At 40.9% G+C, this 18,524-nt stretch overlaps 1 long non-coding RNA gene across 1 annotated transcript in view; it reads left to right on the top strand.

Moving 5' to 3' along the window:
• Positions 1–7,103: 7,103 nt before the first annotated feature.
• The window catches only part of LOC139751119 (uncharacterized), a 30,672-nt gene continuing 19,251 nt past the window's right edge, over positions 7,104–18,524 (top strand). Inside the window, exon 1 of the long non-coding RNA XR_011713288.1 lies at positions 7,104–7,478. This is a non-coding gene — a long non-coding RNA (uncharacterized lncRNA). The remainder of the gene's footprint in view (positions 7,479–18,524) is intronic.

Raw genomic sequence — 18,524 nt, 5'->3', positions numbered from 1 at the left:
CCACCCGTGCCTACAGTTAATTTGCTCTAACACCAATTTCTTAGCGATGGAAATTGACATGAAATTTTGACCTGGTTTGTTAATATATATAACTGAGGTCACAATTCATCTGTTCTTATGGCAATATCTTCATGACAGAAACTGACATAAAGTCTTAAACCAGTTTCTTAATAATTGAGGTCAGTCTCATAATAATTGTTTTATTAACGAATGAAAATTTCAAAATTGGATTATTGAAGTTTTGCCATCTTTTGCCTTCCAAACCTAAATGAAAAACAAGTGCATTAAGTAAGCTGTTTTATATACATGTCCGAGTGAATGCAGTAGTGGAGCTTAGAGGTAAGTATTGATCTAACATACCAAGAAAGAAGCTGTGTGTCAGGCGCAGCCGTGTTTTATGAGCTCCCGGGTACCGACTGTGTAAGATTCAACCTCCAAATCTCTGTCTTCGAGCAAAAAGTTGGTCACTAGGTGATCTTGAGCGTAGAAGGTAGCCTCAAGGAATACTTAAAATTTGTCACATTTCATCTTTGGAAACACGGTAGACAGAGGTTCGAAGCATTCATACATCTTATCACCAGTCGTGATCACGTTGACCCCTCCAGATGTTATCATACACCGTGGGTACCATTCTGTTCAATGATCAGTTATAACGCCGCAACGCTCTGGGAAACAGGATAACTTGAAGAGAAAGTTGTTGGGATGCATCGACCCCTGACAATGTTCGGATGTTCGTTTCGTCCTTGTCTTCAGTAAAGCGGACAAGGTAGAATCCATGCAATATATGAACTAAACACTGTTCATAACTTACAGGCTTTAATACTGAGAACAATAATGACCCAATATTAGAAAGAGTATACAGAGGAGGGAGACGATTGCTTAAATGTTTCTGTGATTTCAAGCAATACTATGGCCTCCTATCCTGCCGGTTTGTCTCAAGCGTTACCTTCCCAGGGTGAGGGCGTCGGGAGACGGGGGAGTGTCTTCCTGGAGGGGCGAGGGAATGGTGCCCGCCAGCCAGGGTAAGCCTGCTTGGTGCTGGCGGAAAAGCCGTGAAGGGTACTGTGTGGCGAGGTGGGGGCTAGCGTGACATGTTTGAAGGGAGGGTTGCGGTGCCATGTTGTGAAGGATGCCTAGTGATACGTATTGTGTGAAGGGATTGTGATGACTTGCTGTATTTAAAGAGATTGTGTGGACAGTGTGGGGGTGTATGTTATATATGGTATATAAAGAAGGGTGGTATGTGCGCTACATGAGATGAGGGACGATAAGTGGTATGTGAAAGGATAGGTAGTGGAGCGCGTTATGTAAAAGGACGGGTGGTGCCTTGTGATGGAAAAGAAAATGGGATATATTGCATTATATTAGTGGTTGCTTCTCATGAATAAAAGTCATGAAAAATAAGTAATCCTTGTTAGAAGTATATCAAAATGACATTTTTTAGGATCTGAACCATGAGCACTTGATGTAAACTGGTTGATGAATATTTTGGATATGTTCTTTTTTTTATACAGAAATCAGCCACTTTCTAGTTCTGTCAACCGTCACTCAGTACTGTCATGCGTCACCCAGTACTATCAACTCGTCACCCAGTACTGTCAATCAAGCATTTCAAAATCCTGTCGTAACAAGCAATACTATTTTCTACGTCATGCTCCGTTACTGAATGCGTTATGCTTGGCGACTCATTAGCTTTTCACTTAAAAACATATACCGTAAACGGTTATAAATCTGGCATGATACCGTTTAGGCACTTGATAAACATTTTTATTGTTATTATATTCCTGAGAAATAGCATTTATCGATTATCGATGAGTGTGGATATGAATGTGTATGAATATAGTTGGCAATTTATTATGTAAGACAACGAATTTAAATGGATTCGAAAAGATTTAAGTCTGTAATTTTCATGGAAGCTTGTGCGGTCTGAGTTCTTAGTTGGGTTATGATGGAACAATTTTTATTTTCATTTATTCACTTAACCCCTACGCTTCAAAGCCCTCGCCTCTTTTATAACAAATGTACTTTAAGATATTCTTATGTAAAATAACCACTTTAGTAGAACTAATATGACCATGAAAATGTCACCATCACACATTGGTATGGAAAATTTGAATGAACCGTTGGCTGTGGGAGACAGGCAGAGAACATCCGCCAGGTCCTGGCTCCTGCCTAATTCTCTAACTTAAGTAACTTTAAGCAATATTTCTACGCAGCAGATATTAGAAAAAAAAAAAAATAATGCTTCACTAGTGTTTCTGTATGGCCTTCAGTAACTACCTACTACTTTGAGACTCCCAGTGTTAGAAAACGGGTTAGTACTGGACTGTACAGCCTTGAAACATTTACTTGCTTCGTTACCAAGATTTGCTCGCTGCTACAATGAATATTAAAAATTTGTTTTTACTAAATAACGGACCGTGAACACGAGGCAACTGGTAGCGTCGTCATATGACTCGCTGATCCTGGGGCAGGTCGCACAGTGTCTTCTTGTGTCATCAATTGAACGCTGACGTCATGACGTTACTGAAGCATCCGTGGCTTAATTGGTTACTTGCACGTTAGGCCTATCTACTAAATAATCAACACCAGGTCATAACCACAAATCAAGAATCTTGAACACCTCCTTATGGTGTCCAAGGTAATTCGAAGGTCAAACACGCCGTCAGTGCATTTATAAACTTTGGATGGTCCACTGGGTATACGTGGGTCTACATCTGGTGCTCACGAGGGACCACAGCCACATCTGGTGTATCAGTGGGGCCACAACTGGTGTTTGCACTGAGCCAAATTTAGCATACATACGGGGCCACATCTGGTCCATATACAAGATCGTATAATGAATATACGAGGCAATACCTGCTGCATTTGTGGGTACAAATCTGGTATATATATTCGGCCTTACCTGCGACCGCATCTGTTGTAAAGTACATGCAGACCACTTCTGCTTTACATATAGGACCAACCGGGAGCTAAAACAAAACAACAAAAAAAAAAAACGCTTATCTTAAGGTACACACACATCTATCTCTCTAACCATCTATCTATCTGTCTCTGTATATATCTCTCTCTAAATACAGTCCTGCGATAGCAATTTACCGGCTTCGTCCAACACCCGCATCTTGCATTTGTCCACAACTGCAACTTTCTTCTCCATGAGAGCCAATATTCTACCAGGTGTGGCAATGACGGCATGAACGACTTCATCGATTCTCATTATGTCATCCATTACATTGGTACCTCCAGTGGCTACCATAACCTTTACTCCAAGATGCTTTGCTAACTCATTGCAAATGTGGCTAGTCTGCAAGGCCAGCTCTCTTGTTGGGACAACCACCATTGCCTGAATATGACTCCGTGTGCGGTCAATCTGCTATAATAAAGGAATCGAGTATGCTCCAGGAAATATATACGAGTCACATCTGAAGCATATGTAAGGCCACATTTGCAAGTCCAGTTTTGGACTATAGACGGACCACACCTGGAACAAGAGGCCGTATCATCAGAATTATTGTTATTTATCTGTTTATGGCTCTGAGTGAAACGAAGCTCAAGGGTAAAGGGGAAGAGTGGTTTGGGAATGTCTTGGGAGTAAAGTCAGGGGTTAGTGAGAGGACAAGAGCAAGGGAAGGTGTAGCACTATTCCTGAAACAGGAGTGGTGGGAGTATGTGATAGAGTGTAAGAAAGTAAACTCTAGATTGATATGGGTAAAACTGAAAGCTGATGGAGAGAGATGGGTGATTATTGGTGCATATGCACCTGGGCATGAGAAGAAAGATCATGAGAGGCAAGTGTTTTGGGAGCAGCTGAATGAGTGTGTTAGTAGTTTTGATGCACGAGACCGGGTTATAGTGATGGGTGATTTGAATGCAAAGGTGGGTAATGTGGCAGTTGAGGGAATAATAGGTGTACATGGGGTGTTCAGTGTTGTAAATGGAAATGGTGAAGAGCTTGTAGATTTATGTGCTGAAAAATGACTAAAGATTGGGAATACCTGGTTTAAAAAGAGAGATATACATAAGTATACGTATGTAAGTAGGAGAGATGGCCACAGAGCGTTACTGGATTACGTGTTAATTGATAGGCGCGCGGAAGAGAAACTTTTGGATGTTAATGTGCTGAGAGGTGCAACTGGAGGGATGTCTGATCATTATCTTGTGGAGGCTAAGGTGAAGATTTGTAGAGGTTTTCAGAAAAGAAGAGAGAATGTTAGGGTGAAGAGAGTGGTGAGAGTAAGTGGGCTTGGGAAGGAGACTTGTATGAGGAAGTACCAGGAGAGACTGAGTACAAATGGAAAAAGGTGAGAACAAAGGACGTAAGGGGAGTGGGGGAGGAATGGGATGTATTTAGGGAAGCAGTGATGGCTTGCGCAAAAGATGCTTGTAGCATGAGAAGCGTGGGAGTTGGGCAGATTAGAAAGGGTAGTGAATGGTGGGATGAAGAAGTAAGATTATTAGTGAAAGAAGAGAATAGCATTTGAACGATTTTTGCAGGGAAATAATGCAAATGACTGGGAGATGTATAAAAGAAACAGGCAGGAGGTCAAGAGAAAGGTGCAAGAGGTGAAAAAGAGGGCTGGGGTGAGAAAGTATCGTTAAATTTTAGGGAGAATAAAAAGATGTTTTGGAAGGAGGTAAATAGAGTGCGTAAGACAAGGGAAAAAATGGGAACTTCAGTGAAAGGGGGCTAATGGGGAGGTGATAACAAGTGGTGGTGATGTGAGAAGGATGGAGTGAGTATTTTGAAGGTTTGTTGAATGTGTTTGATGATAGAGTGGCAGATATAGGGTGTTTTGGTCAAGATGGTGTGCAAAGTGAGAGGGTTAGGGAGAATGATTTGGTAAACAGAGAAGAGGTAGTAAAGGCTTTGTGGAAGATGAAAGCCGGCAATGCAGCGGGTTTGGATGGTATTGCAGTGGAATTTATTAAAAAAAGGGGGTGACTGTATTGTTGACTGGTTGGTAAGGTTATCTAATGTATGTATGACTCATGGTGAGGTGCCTGAGGATTGGAGGAATGCTTGCATAGTGCCATTGTACAAAGTCAAAGGGGATAAAAGTGAGTGCTCAAATCACAGAGGCATGAGTTTGCTGAGTATTCCTGGGAAATTATATGGGAGGGTATAGATTGAGAGGGTGATGGCATGTACAGAGCATCAGATTAGGGAAGAGCAGTGTGGTTTCAGAAGTGGTAGAGGATGTGTGGATCAGGTGTTTGCTTTGAAGAATGTATGTGAGAAATACTTAGAAAAGCAAATTGATTTGCATGTAGCATTTATGGATCTGGAGAAGGCATATGACAGAGTTGATAGAGATGCTCTGTGGAAGGCATTAAGAATATGTGGTGTGGGGGGCAAGTTGTTAGAAGCAGTGAAAAGTTTTTATCAAGGAAGTAAGGCATGTGCACGTGTAGGAAGAGAGGAAAGTGATTGGTTCTCGGTGAATGTTGGTTTGCGGTAGGGGTGCGTGATGTCTCCATGCCTGTTTAATTTGTTTATGGATGGGGTTGTTAGGGAGGTGAATGCAAGAGTTTTGGAAAGAGGGACAAGTATACAGTCTGTTGCGAATGAGAGAGCTTGGGAAGTGAGTCAGTTGTTCGCTGATGATACAGCGCTGGTGGCTGATTCATGTGAGAAACTGCAGAAGCTGGTGACTGAGTTTGGTAAAGTGTGTGAAAGAAGAAAGCTGAGAGTAAATGTGAATAAGAGCAATGTTATTAGGTACAGTAGGGTTGAGGGACCAGTCAACTGGGAGGTAAGTTTGAATGGAGAAAAACTGGAGGAAGTGAAGTGTTTTAGATATCTGGGAGTGAATTTGGCAGCGGATGGAACCATGGAAGCGGAGGTGAATCATAGGGTGGGGGAGGGGGCGAAAGGTCTGGGAGCGTTGAGGAATGTGTGGAAGTCGAGAGCATTATCTCGGAAAGCAAAAATGGCTATGTTTGAAGGAATAGTGGTTCCAACAATGTTATATGGTTGCGAGGCGTGGGCTATAGATAGAGTTGTGCGGAAGAGGGTGGATGTGCTAGAAATGGGATATTTGAGGACAATATGTGGTGTGAGGTGGTTTGATCGAGTAAGTAATAATAGGGTAAGAGAGATGTGTGGTAATATAAAAAGAGTGAGGTTGAGAGAGCAGAAGAGGGTGTTTTGAAATGGTTTGGTCACATGGAGAGAATGAGTGAGGAAAGATTGACCAAGAGGATATATGTGTCGGAGGTGGAGGGAACGAGGAGAAGTGGGAGACCAAATTGGAGGTGGAAAGATGGAGTGAAAAAGATTTTGAGTGATCGGGGCCTGAACATGCAGGAGGGTGAAAGGAGGGCAAGGAATAGAGTGAATTGGATCGATGTGGTATACCGGGGTCGACGTGCTGTCAATGGATTGAATCAGGGCATGTAAAGCGTCTGGGGTAAACCATGGAAAGTTGTGTGGGGCCTGGATGTGGAAAGGGAGCTGTGGTTTCGGGCACTGTTACATGACAGCTGGAGACTGTGAATGAATGGGGTCTTTGATATCTTTTCCTAGCGCTACCTCGCACACATGAGGGGGTAGGGGGATGTTATTCCATGTGTGGCGAGGTGGCGATGGGAATAAATAAAGGCAGACAGTATGAATTATGTACATGTGTATATATGTATATGTCTGTGTGTATATATATATATATATATATATATATATATATATATATATATATATATATATATATATATATATATATGTGTGTGTGTGTGTGTACATTGAGATGTATAGGTATGTATATTTGAGTGTGTGGACGTGTATGTATATACATGTGTATGTGGGTGGGTTGGGCCATTTCTTTCGTCTGTTTCCTTGCGCTACCTCGCAAACGCGGGAGACAGTGACAAAGCAAAATAAAAAAAATAATAATAATAACAATAATATATATATATATATATATATATATATATATATATATATATATATATATATATATATATATATCACTCATTTTCAATCACATGGCTATTAAGATGCCTTGTGTTAAGTGAAGTTATATTATAACTTTGACGTTCCCTTGCGACAGAGGTATATGATGGTGATATGATGATAATGTGACGCTATGTAACAATCTAAGATTAAGTGATGGTACGTGATAACGCTATAAGATGGCGTTGTGACGATGCAATGTGGCGCACCACATCGCAATACCAGGTGACGACGATGTAGTGACGCATGTGATGACACCAAGTGATGTAACCACAGCTTTATGAAGGCGTCATGTGACGAAATATATGAGCATAGAAGCGACGACCCTAATTCAAATAAGTTTTACACAATACCATTTGACAACGCTGGGTGACACGCATGTACGAAGTGTGACGCCGTCGTCCGAGAGGTGTGTGTGGTTCAGTGCGACGTCATCTAACATGCCGGCAGGTGACGCCGTTGGAAGCCGTAGGAGGAAATTCCAACTGGGTCTTTGTCTGCGGGACCACGCGGGCTGCGCTGGTCCCAGGTAAGAGAGAGAGAGAGAGAGAGAGAGAGAGAGAGAGAGGGAGAGAGAGGTGGGGTATATTTACAGACAGCGAGGTTGGAGAGAGAACGAGGAAGACTAAACAATGAAAAAAATCCTCCAGGCTAATGCAGGATGGCTGCAAAGGCGTTAAGAAGAGCACATTAAAACACAAAATACATGCCCTCAAACTTTCTAATGATATTTTCCAATCATTTGAAAATATGTAACCATAAACCAGATTACGCAGCAGTGAACCACCTTGGCGTAGAGGAGCAGGAAGCCCCTAGCCATAAAGAGAACCCAAACTGCCTCTTCACAAACTCTGGTACACTTGGCTACACCTCCTTGTATAATCTAAACTCTCACTGTATGATTTACATACATCGCGCTCTTAATGTATGTTCATCTCGATTAGAAAATAATAATGAAAGAAAATTATATCATATATGTTAGCAAGTGAAGATTATAAAGTTATAGGTAAAATGTTTGGCTAAAGAAAAAATGTGTACAGGAATATGTATAAAGTTTATTCGTAGCAGGCAGTGGTTAAAGGCCTCTTGATTAACATCTGTTGTGATCCCCACTAGTTACGGATGACCGTGGTTTGAGACAGAGATAGCCTTACCCAACCGTTGGTGCTGGTAGCACGGTGACCTTGTGAGCGTGGCTGTGTGTTGTCAGCAGCAGCTAAGAGGCTTGTTGGTGCAGGAACACCAAGGCTACTTGAGTGCTTGTATCCCCATGTTCGTGCACAGATCTAACTCGCATGAGCGAGGACATGTTTCGAATACAGACAACTATTACACCCCCCTGGTATTAACAATCTTTCCCATGTCTGGTGTTATTGAGTCCACTGTAAGTATTTTGTAAGATTTACTTTAATGAAAAGTCGAAAGAGATGTGTACAGTAAACAAACATACAGGCTGCATGTAAGAGCTGAATATTCAGTCAACATAAACGAGAGTCTGAGGCTACTTGTGGACAAAGGTATGGTGGAGGCTGCCAGACGTATGGCTATATGCGTAATGACCACTGGGCCTTGGCTTCAAATGGACAATTTCAGGTTGACAACATAGGTCACTCACCCCACCCACCAACACCCACGTCCGCCTACACACGATTATAAATGCCTTACAGTCTCCCAGGGTTAGACCAGACCAGACCAGACAAGACCCGCGCCCCTGCAGCTGCAACAACGGATCAGCGAATAGCTGGCTTTACGTAATGCTTCTCTTCGCCTCAAGCGGTCTACCTCTCTATCCATATTTTCTTAACGTCAACCTTGGCCACTCACATTTGTTAACAGACGTCCTCTGTCAATACTAAAAGGTCTAAATCCCATTGTAAACAATCTTCACGTACAGAGCCTTGTTGTCCTTGTAAATGTTCACCTTCTCACCATCACACCGGGTTCCTTCTTCCTTTCGCCTCGCCTAACACTATCAATATATATACTCCTGCATGTTCAGGCCCCGATCACACAAAATCTTTTTCACTCCATCTTTCCACCTCCAATTTGGTCTCCCTCTTCTCCTCGTTCCCTCCACCTCCGACACATATATCCTCTTGGTCAATCTTTCCTCACTCATTCTCTCCATGTGACCAAACCATTTCAAAACACCCTCTTCTGCTCTCTCAACCACGCTCTTTTTATTTCCACACATCTCTCTTACCCTTACGTTACTTACTCGATCAAACCATCTCACACCACACATTGTCCTCAAACATCTCATTTCCAGCACATCCATCCTCCTGCGCACAACTCTATCCATAGTCCACTCCTCGCAACCATACAACATTGTTGGAACCACTATTCCTTCAAACATACCCATTTTTGCTTTCCGAGATAATGTTCTCGACTTCCACACATTCTTCAAGGCTCCCAGAATTTTCGCCCCCTCCCCCACCCTATGATCCACTTCCGCTTCCATGGTTCCATCCGCTGCCAGATCCACTCCCAGATATCTAAAACACTTCACTTATATATATATATATATATATATATATATATATATATATATATATATATATATATATATATATATATATATCTTTTTTTTTTTTCAAAAAAAAAAAAAAAATGAGAGGGGAGGATTTCCAGCCCCCCGCTCCCTTCCCTTTTAGTCGCCTTCTACGACACGCAGGGAATACGTGGGAAGTATTCTTTCTCCCCTATCCCCAGCGGATGGAACCATGGAAGCGGAAGTGGATCATAGGGTGGGGGAGGGGGCGAAAATTTTGGGAGCCTTGAAAAATGTGTGGAAGTCGAGAACATTATCCCGGAAAGCAAAAATGGGTATGTTTGAAGGAATAGTAGTTCCAACAATGTTGTATGGTTGCGAGGCGTGGGCTATGGATAGAGTTGTGCGCAGGAGGATGGATGTGCTGGAAATGAGATGTTTGAGGACAATGTGTGGTGTGAGGTGGTTTGATCGAGTAAGTAACGTAAGGGTAAGAGAGATGTGTGGAAATAAAAAGAGCGTGGTTGAGAGAGCAGAAGAGGGTGTTTTAAAATGGTTTGGGCACATGGAGAGAATGAGTGAGGAAAGATTGACCAAGAGGATATATGTGTCGGAGGTGGAAGGAACAGAGAAGAGGGCCAGGTGAGGATATTCCCTCAAAGACCCAGTCCTCTGTTCTTAACGCTACCTCGCGGGAAATGGCAAATAGTATGAAAGAAAAAGAAAAATATATATATATATATATATATATATATATATATATATATATATATATATATATTCAAATGTTGGAGGCTCCAGTCCACATTAGTGCCAGGCTTAACCAATATATTAGTGAGGATTAACAAGGAGCAAGGAAAGAACTTTTTAGAATTATTTTGAATTCCTGCATCAATCTCTATTGGCTTTCCTATACTTTCATGATTTCATATTCTATCCACTCCAGCCCACACCTAAATATTTCAGCATATCTATCTCCACGGATAGTACAACACACATTACCGCACATCGCGGTACATCGAGCATATCCGTTCGCAAGACCACTGCAACTACCAACTCCATCTTCTCCCATGTTTTTCTTTTTCACTTCCATCAGTTTCCTAAATCATTCTGAACCAGTAATTCAGACCTCCTAACAGCAGTCTCTAACCCGTCTGTCTGTTCACGTCTATTACTTCAATGCTCTACAACTGTACACTATATTTCCCGGAAACCTAGCCTAGCCTTATTATCGCCCAGCCATATAATCGCGTCAGCTTTAACACCTTTCATTAAGGTCAGTGTGTCTTAATGTCTCGGTCCACATCAGTATAGGTGTCTTACCTTATAAGGCTGGACTTCCATGACAACTCATATCCAACTTTGCTAAACCGGACTTTTCAAACGGTTTTTGAGGAATCGATCAACAAAAAAAACTGATCCTATTAAATTGGAGTTAAAAGCTAACATTATCCTCTTCAAAATATATCTCTTTTCCCCGAACATGCTAGCTTTAATATATTTTTTTTAGTAATGTACTACTTAACGGTGATAATTCAAAGCTACACAATATAATTATGATTTTTCTACATTTTTACTTGTATTTGTAATTACTGCTTGTATGTTAGGAAGTTTACGTTGGTGTTGCCCCGTCTCTTAACCCTGTACAAATGTCCCATGTCTTTACCCTCGTAGTTGGTAACGCTAACCACTGAGTGTTCAAGAAAATGGGTAATTAAGAACAATTCCTTGAAAGGAAAATCGTTTATTCTGCTTGGCGTACACGCTATTCCTTTTACCCGATTATTACATACATGATATATGGAAATTTCTACTTTTGACATTTTCTTTTTTTTATAGCTTGTCACTTTATTGTCTACTCTCACAGAATATAATTGATCTGTTTTCCCGTTATTCTGCTGCCTTAAGATACTATCAATTCGTTAACATGGTCATTCATAAGGCATGGCAACCCGCAATGGAATAATAGAGTGCAAGTTTTGATCTTGACCTCACTGTGAGGTGACACACATACCAAGTCACACGTCAGTATGACTTCCTCATTTTAGATCAGCCTCCAACTTTGACGACTTCCAGAGGTTAACACTGCTTAACGATTCGTGGTTAATGAGAGTTCACCGGGAAACTAAGGTTATCGTTATCCTAAGGTCTTAATTGATTTTTTCCCCAAACGCATTCGTCTATCTGGTTCAATATATTCACAATTCCTTGTGATTTATTCTTCTGGCCAGAATCTCATAGCATATATATATATATATATATATATATATATATATATATATTAGAAACGTTCAACTATTGACATAAATTTCTGAAAGAATAACAAGAGATGAAAGGGAGTGACAATGGTAGCATGTATCTATCATCATGTGGCAATACCTAGTCATTATTTAGATCAACATGGAAACTGGAGCAAGCGACATTCTCAGGGCTGAGGTGAGGTCAGAGACTTGACATGAATATCAAAAGATATTATAAGTATAGAATAAAAGATCACTGCGAGTCACGGGCTAACATGAGCAAAATATACTTCATTGTGTTGCCAGCGCCTACGCACTGTCGCCATCTATTTAAGAATTGGCAACGCGTTCTTGAACTAACACGAAATATTGTTTGTATCATTAAAAGAATTTTGTATTCTAAGTTGTTTTCTTTAGAAGTATTGTGGTTTATATTCGCCAGATATGAAACCTACTGGTATAATTCGTTACGAAGAACGCTGTTTCGGCTCCCGAATGATAACAATCGGTGTATACAAATGTCATTCATTACTTGTACATTTCTATCCACGAAGTGAATAAAGACCAGAAGTTTGACACCAATATTCATCCCGCAGAGTGTTAGAAAGACTCAATGGACTAATATTCTTACAGATGATTTCCCAATAAATAGAAACATGCATTCCTAAGAAGGTTCCTCGGATACTTTTGAAATATCATTTGACCATATTTACTTGTCTAAAAATACGTAATAGACATTTTTCACGTCTGTTGGTTGTGAAATATTCACAAATTGAATATAAAAGCGGGCTAATACCTCTCTCTCTCTCTCTCTCTCTCTCTCTCTCTCTCTCTCTCTCTCTCTCTCTCTCTCTTCGCCATTTCCCGCGTTAGCGAGGTAGCGATAAGAACAGAGGACTGAGCCCATGAGGGAATATCCGAACTTGGCCCCCTTCTCTGTTCCTTTTGTAAAAGTAAAAACTGGAGGGGAGGATTTCCAGTCCCCCGCTCCCTCCCCTTTTAGTCGCTTTTTACGACATGCAGGGAATACGTGGGAAGTATTCTTCCTCCTCTATCCCCAGGGATGATATATATATATATATATATATATATATATATATATATATATATATATATATATATATATATATATATATATATATACAACAGTGGAGAAACAAAATAATTAATTCTCAGCTGCCTTGAACTTACCCTAAAAAAAAAACACGCATAACATCACTACACTTTATGACTTATTACGACACTTTTTCCCCACACTTTGTAAGAACCAAAATAAAAAAAAAATAGGGCGGGAAGGTAAGAAATGTGGATATATCGAGCAAAGAAACGCGGACTTTCACAGGACACATTATGCCCTCCAACAACAAGGATTCGAACCCCCTGTAACCCCTATTATGGTCAGCATAGCCGAGCGGTCGCCGTATCCTTAACCCTGTCCCAATTTCTATGAAAGTGTCCAGTGTAATCCGAGACCTTTCTGAAGGCTCCTGCAGCCCAGGGATACGCTGATTACAGTAACAGGGATATGCTGACTACTCTAGAGTGAAAAGTTCTTTGACGAGATTGTACTCTGAGTGATACAGCCTCTCTCTCTCTCTCTCTCTCTCTCTCTCTCTCTCTCTCTCTCTCTCTCTCTCTCTCTCTCTATCTATCTATATATATATATATATATATATATATATATATATATATATATATATATATATATTGTACAAAGGCAAAGGGGATAAGAGTGAGTGCTCAAATTACAGAGGTATAAGTTTGTTGAGTATTCCTGGTAAATTATATGGGAGGGTATTGATTGAGAGGGTGAAGGCATGTACAGAGCATCAGATTGGGGAAGAGCAGTGTGGTTTCAGAAGTGGTAGAGGATGTGTGGATCAGGTGTTTGCTTTGAAGAATGTATGTGAGAAATACTTAGAAAAGCAAATGGATTTGTATGTAGCATTTATGGATCTGGAGAAGGCATATGATAGAGTTGATAGAGATGCTCTGTGGAAGGTATTAAGCATATATGGTGTGGGAGGAAAGTTGTTAGAAGCAGTGAAAAGTTTTTATCGAGGATGTAAGGCATGTGTACGTGTAGGAAGAGAGGAAAGTGATTGGTTCTCAGTGAATGTAGGTTTGCGGCAGGGGTGTGTGATGTCTCCATGGTTGTTTAATTTGTTTATGGATGGGGTTGTTAGGGAGGTAAATGCAAGAGTTTTGGAAAGAGGGGCAAGTATGAAGTCTGTTGGGGATGAGGGAGCGTGGGAAGTGAGTCAGTTGTTGTTCGCTGATGATACAGCGCTGGTGGCTGATTCATGTGAGAAACTGCAGAAGCTGGTGACTGAGTATGGAAAAGTGTGTGGAAGAAGAAAGTTAAGAGTAAATGTGAATAAGAGCAAGGTTATTAGGTACAGTAGGGTTCAGGGTCAAGTCAACTGGGAGGTGAGTTTGAATGGAGAAAAACTGGAGGAAGTGAAGTGTTTTAGATATCTGGGAGTGGATCTGGCATCGGATGGAACCATGGAAGCGGAAGTGGATCATAGGGTGGGGGAGGGGGCGAAAATCCTGGGGGCCTTGAAGAATGTGTGGAAGTCGAGAACATTATCTCGGAAAGCAAAAATGGGTATGTTTGAAGGAATAGTGGTTCCAACAATATTGTATGGTTGCGAGGCGTGGGCTATGGATAGAGTTGTGCGCAGGAGGATGGATGTGCTGGAAATGAGATGTTTGAGGACAATGTGTGGTGTGAGGTGGTTTGATCGAGTGAGTAACGTAAGGGTAAGAGAGATGTGTGGAAATAAAAAGAGCGTGGTTGAGAGAGCAGAAGAGGGTGTTCTGAAGTGGTTTGGGCACATGGAGAGGATGAGTGAGGAAAGATTGACCAAGAGGATATATGTGTCGGAGGTGGAAGGAACAAGGAGAAGAGGGAGACCAAATTGGAGGTGGAAAGATGGGGTGAAAAAGATTTTGTGTGATCGGGGCCTGAACATGCAGGAGGGTGAAAGGAGGGCAAGGAATAGAGTGAATTGGAGCGATGTGGTATACTGGGGTTGACGTGCTGTCAGTGGATTGAATCAGGGCATGTGAAGCGTCTGGGGTAAACCATGGAAAGCTGTGTAGGTATGTATATTTGCGTGTGTGGACGTATGTATATACATGTGTATGGGGGGGGGTTGGGCCATTTCTTTCGTCTGTTTCCTTGCGCTACCTCGCAAACGCGGGAGACAGCGACAAAGTATAATAAAAAAAAAATATATATATACATATATATATATATATATATATATATATATATATATATATATATATATATATATATATATATATATATGTTTGAACATAGCTTTGACGATTGCAGTATTGGTTTGGGAGAACATGTCTTCTACTGTTTGCGTGAGCCGGACAAACAACCAAGAAATCTGGCAACTTTCCTCCGTGCATAATGGCGGGAGAGGCGTCACGCATAACCTTCGCCTCGGGAGACCTGCAGCGGGGGTCGGGGGTGGATGACCTGCAGGTCGTCTGGGTCAGAGGTCAAGCACCTCCTCCAGTAAGAGGCTTCTATTGTGTATCATGACAAACCCTTGTCAATTAACTCCTTTCTTTAATATAATGTTATCATCATTATTAAGTACTGATCAGAATCTGTGGTAATGTTTATCCCATCAAGTTCCCAAATGTTCCTTTTCAGAATACATCCCTTTACTGTGAGACAATATATATATATATATATATATATATATATATATATATATATATATATATATATATATATATATATATATATATATATCTTTTTCTTTCAAACTATTCGCCATTTCCCGCTTTAGCGAGGTAGCGTTAAGAACAGAGAACTGGGCCTTTGAGGGAATATCCTCACCTGGCCCCCTTCTCTGTTCCTTCTTTTGGAAAATTAAAAAAAAATAATGAGAGGGGAGGATTTCCAGCCCCCGCTCCCTCCCCTTTTAGTCGCCTTCTACGGCACGCAGGGAATACGTGGGAAGTATATATATATATATATATATATATATATATATATATATATATATATATATATATATATATATATATATATATATATATATTCTTTTCTTTTATACTATTCGCCATTTCCCGTATTAACGAGGTAGCGTTAAGAACAGAGGACTGGGCCTTTGAGTGAATATCCTCACCTGGCCCCCTTCTCTGTTCCTTCTTTTGGAAAAAAAAAAAAAAATGAGAGGGGAGGATTTCCAGCCCCCCGCTCCCTTCCCTTTTAGTCGCTTTCTACGACACGCAGGGAATACGTGGGAAGTATTCTTTCTCCCCTATCCCCAGGGATAATATATATATATATATATATATATATATATATATATATTATCCCTGGGGATAGGGGAGAAAGAATACTTCCCACGTATTCCCTGCGTGCCGTAGAAGGCGACTAAAAGGAGAGGGAGCGGGGGGCTGGAAATCCTCCCCTTTTTTTTGTGTTTTTTTTCAAAAGAAGGAACTGATATATATATATATATATATATATATATATATATATATATATATATATATATATATATATATATATATATATATATATATGTTTTTTTTTTTTTTTTTTTGCTTTGTCGCTGTCTCCCGCGTTTGCGAGGTAGCGCAAGGAAACAGACGAAAGAAATAGCCCAACATACCCCCATACACATGTATATACATACGTCCACACACGCAAATATACATACCTACACAGCTTTCCATGGTTTACCTCAGACGCTTCACATGCCCTGATTCAATCCACTGACAGCACGTCAACCCCGGTATACCACATCGCTCCAATTCACTCTATTCCTTGCCCTCATTTCACCCTCCTGCATGTTCAGGCCCCGATCACACAAAATCTTTTTCACTCCATCTTTCCACCTCCAATTTGGTCTCCCTCTTCTCCTCGTTCCCTCCACCTCCGACACATATATCCTCTTGGTCAATCTTTCCTCACTCATTCTCTCCATGTGCCCAAACCATTTCAAAACACCCTCTTCTGCTCTCTCAACCACGCTCTTTTTATTTCCACACATCTCTCTTACCCTTACGTTACTTACTCGATCAAACCACCTCACACCACACATTGTCCTCAAACATCTCATTTCCAGCACATCCATCCTCCTGCGCACCACTCTATCCATAGCCCACGCCTTGCAACCATACAACATTGTTGGAACCACTATTCCTTCAAACATACCCATTTTTGCTTTCCGAGATAATGTTCTCGACTTCCACACATTCTTCAAGGCTCCCAGAATTTTCGCCCCCTACCCCACCCTATGATCCACTTCCGCTTCCATGGTTCCATCCGCTGCCAGATACACTCCCAGATATCTAAAACACTTCACTTCCTCCAGTTTTTCTCCATTCAGACTCACTTCCCAATTGACTTGACCCTCAACCCTACTATACCTAATAACCTTGCTCTTATTCACATTTACTCTTAACTTTCTTCTTTCACACACTTTACCAAACTCAGTCACCAGCTTCTGCAGTTTCTCACATAAATCAGCCACCAGCGCTGTATCATCAGCGAACAACAACTGACTCACTTCCCAAGCTCTCTCATCTCCAACAGACTTCATACTTGCCCCTCTTTCCAAAACTCTTGCATTCACCTCACTAACAACCCCATCCATAAACAAATTAAACAACCATGAAGACATCACACACCCCTGCCGCAAACCTACATTCACTGAGAACCAATCACTTTCCTCTCTTCCTACACGTACACATGCCTTACATCCTCGATAAAAACTTTTCACTGCTTCTAACAACTTGCCTCCCACACCATATATTCTTAATACCTTCCACAGAGCATCTCTATCAACTCTATCATATGCCTTCTCCAGATCCATAATTGCTACATACAAATCCATTTGCTTTTCTAAGTATTTCTCACATACATTCTTCAAAGCAAACACCTGATCCACACATCCTCTACCACTTCTGAAACCACACTGCTCTTCCCCAATCTGATGCTCTGTACATGCCTTCACCCTCTCAATCAATACCCTCCCATATAATTTACCAGGAATACTCAACAAACTTATACCTCTGTAATTTGAGCACTCACTCTTATCCCCTTTGCCTTTGTACAATGGCACTATGCACGCATTCCGCCAATCCTCAGGCACCTCACCATGAGTCATACATACATTAAATAACCTTACCAACCAGTCAACAATACAGTCACCCCCTTTTTTAATTAGTGAAAGAGAAGAGAGAGGCATTTGGACGATTTTTGCAGGGAAAAAATGCAATTGAGTGGGAGATGTATAAAAGAAAGAGACAGGAGGTCAAGAGAAAGGTGCAAGAGGTGAAAAAAAAGGGCAAATGAGAGTTGGGGTGAGAGAGTATCATTAAATTTTAGGGAGAATAAAAAGATGTTCTGGAAGGAGGTAAATAAAGTGCGTAAGACAAGGGAGCAAATGGGAACTTCAGTGAAGGGCGCAAATGGGGAGGTGATAACAAGTAGTGGTGATGTGAGAAGGAGATGGAGTGAGTATTTTGAAGGTTTGTTGAATGTGTTTGATGACAGAGTGGCAGATATAGGGTGTTTTGTTCGAGGTGGTGTGCAAAGTGAGAGGGTTAGGGAAAATGATTTGGTAAACAGAGAAGAGGTAGTAAAAGCTTTGCGGAAGATGAAAGCCGGCAAGGCAGCAGGTTTGGATGGTATTGCAGTGGAATTTATATATATATATATATATATATATATATATATATATATATATATATATATATATATATATATATATATATCTATATATTTTTTTTTTTTTTTTATTTATATTTTATTATACTTTGTCGCTGTCTCCCGCGTTTGCGAGGTAGCGCAAGGAAA

The sequence above is a fragment of the Panulirus ornatus genome, chromosome 11, assembly GCF_036320965.1.
Source record: "Panulirus ornatus isolate Po-2019 chromosome 11, ASM3632096v1, whole genome shotgun sequence".
Classification (NCBI taxonomy): domain Eukaryota; kingdom Metazoa; phylum Arthropoda; class Malacostraca; order Decapoda; family Palinuridae; genus Panulirus; species Panulirus ornatus.
Note: the sequence above shows the minus strand (reverse complement) of the source record. Positions and strands in the feature narration are given on the sequence as shown.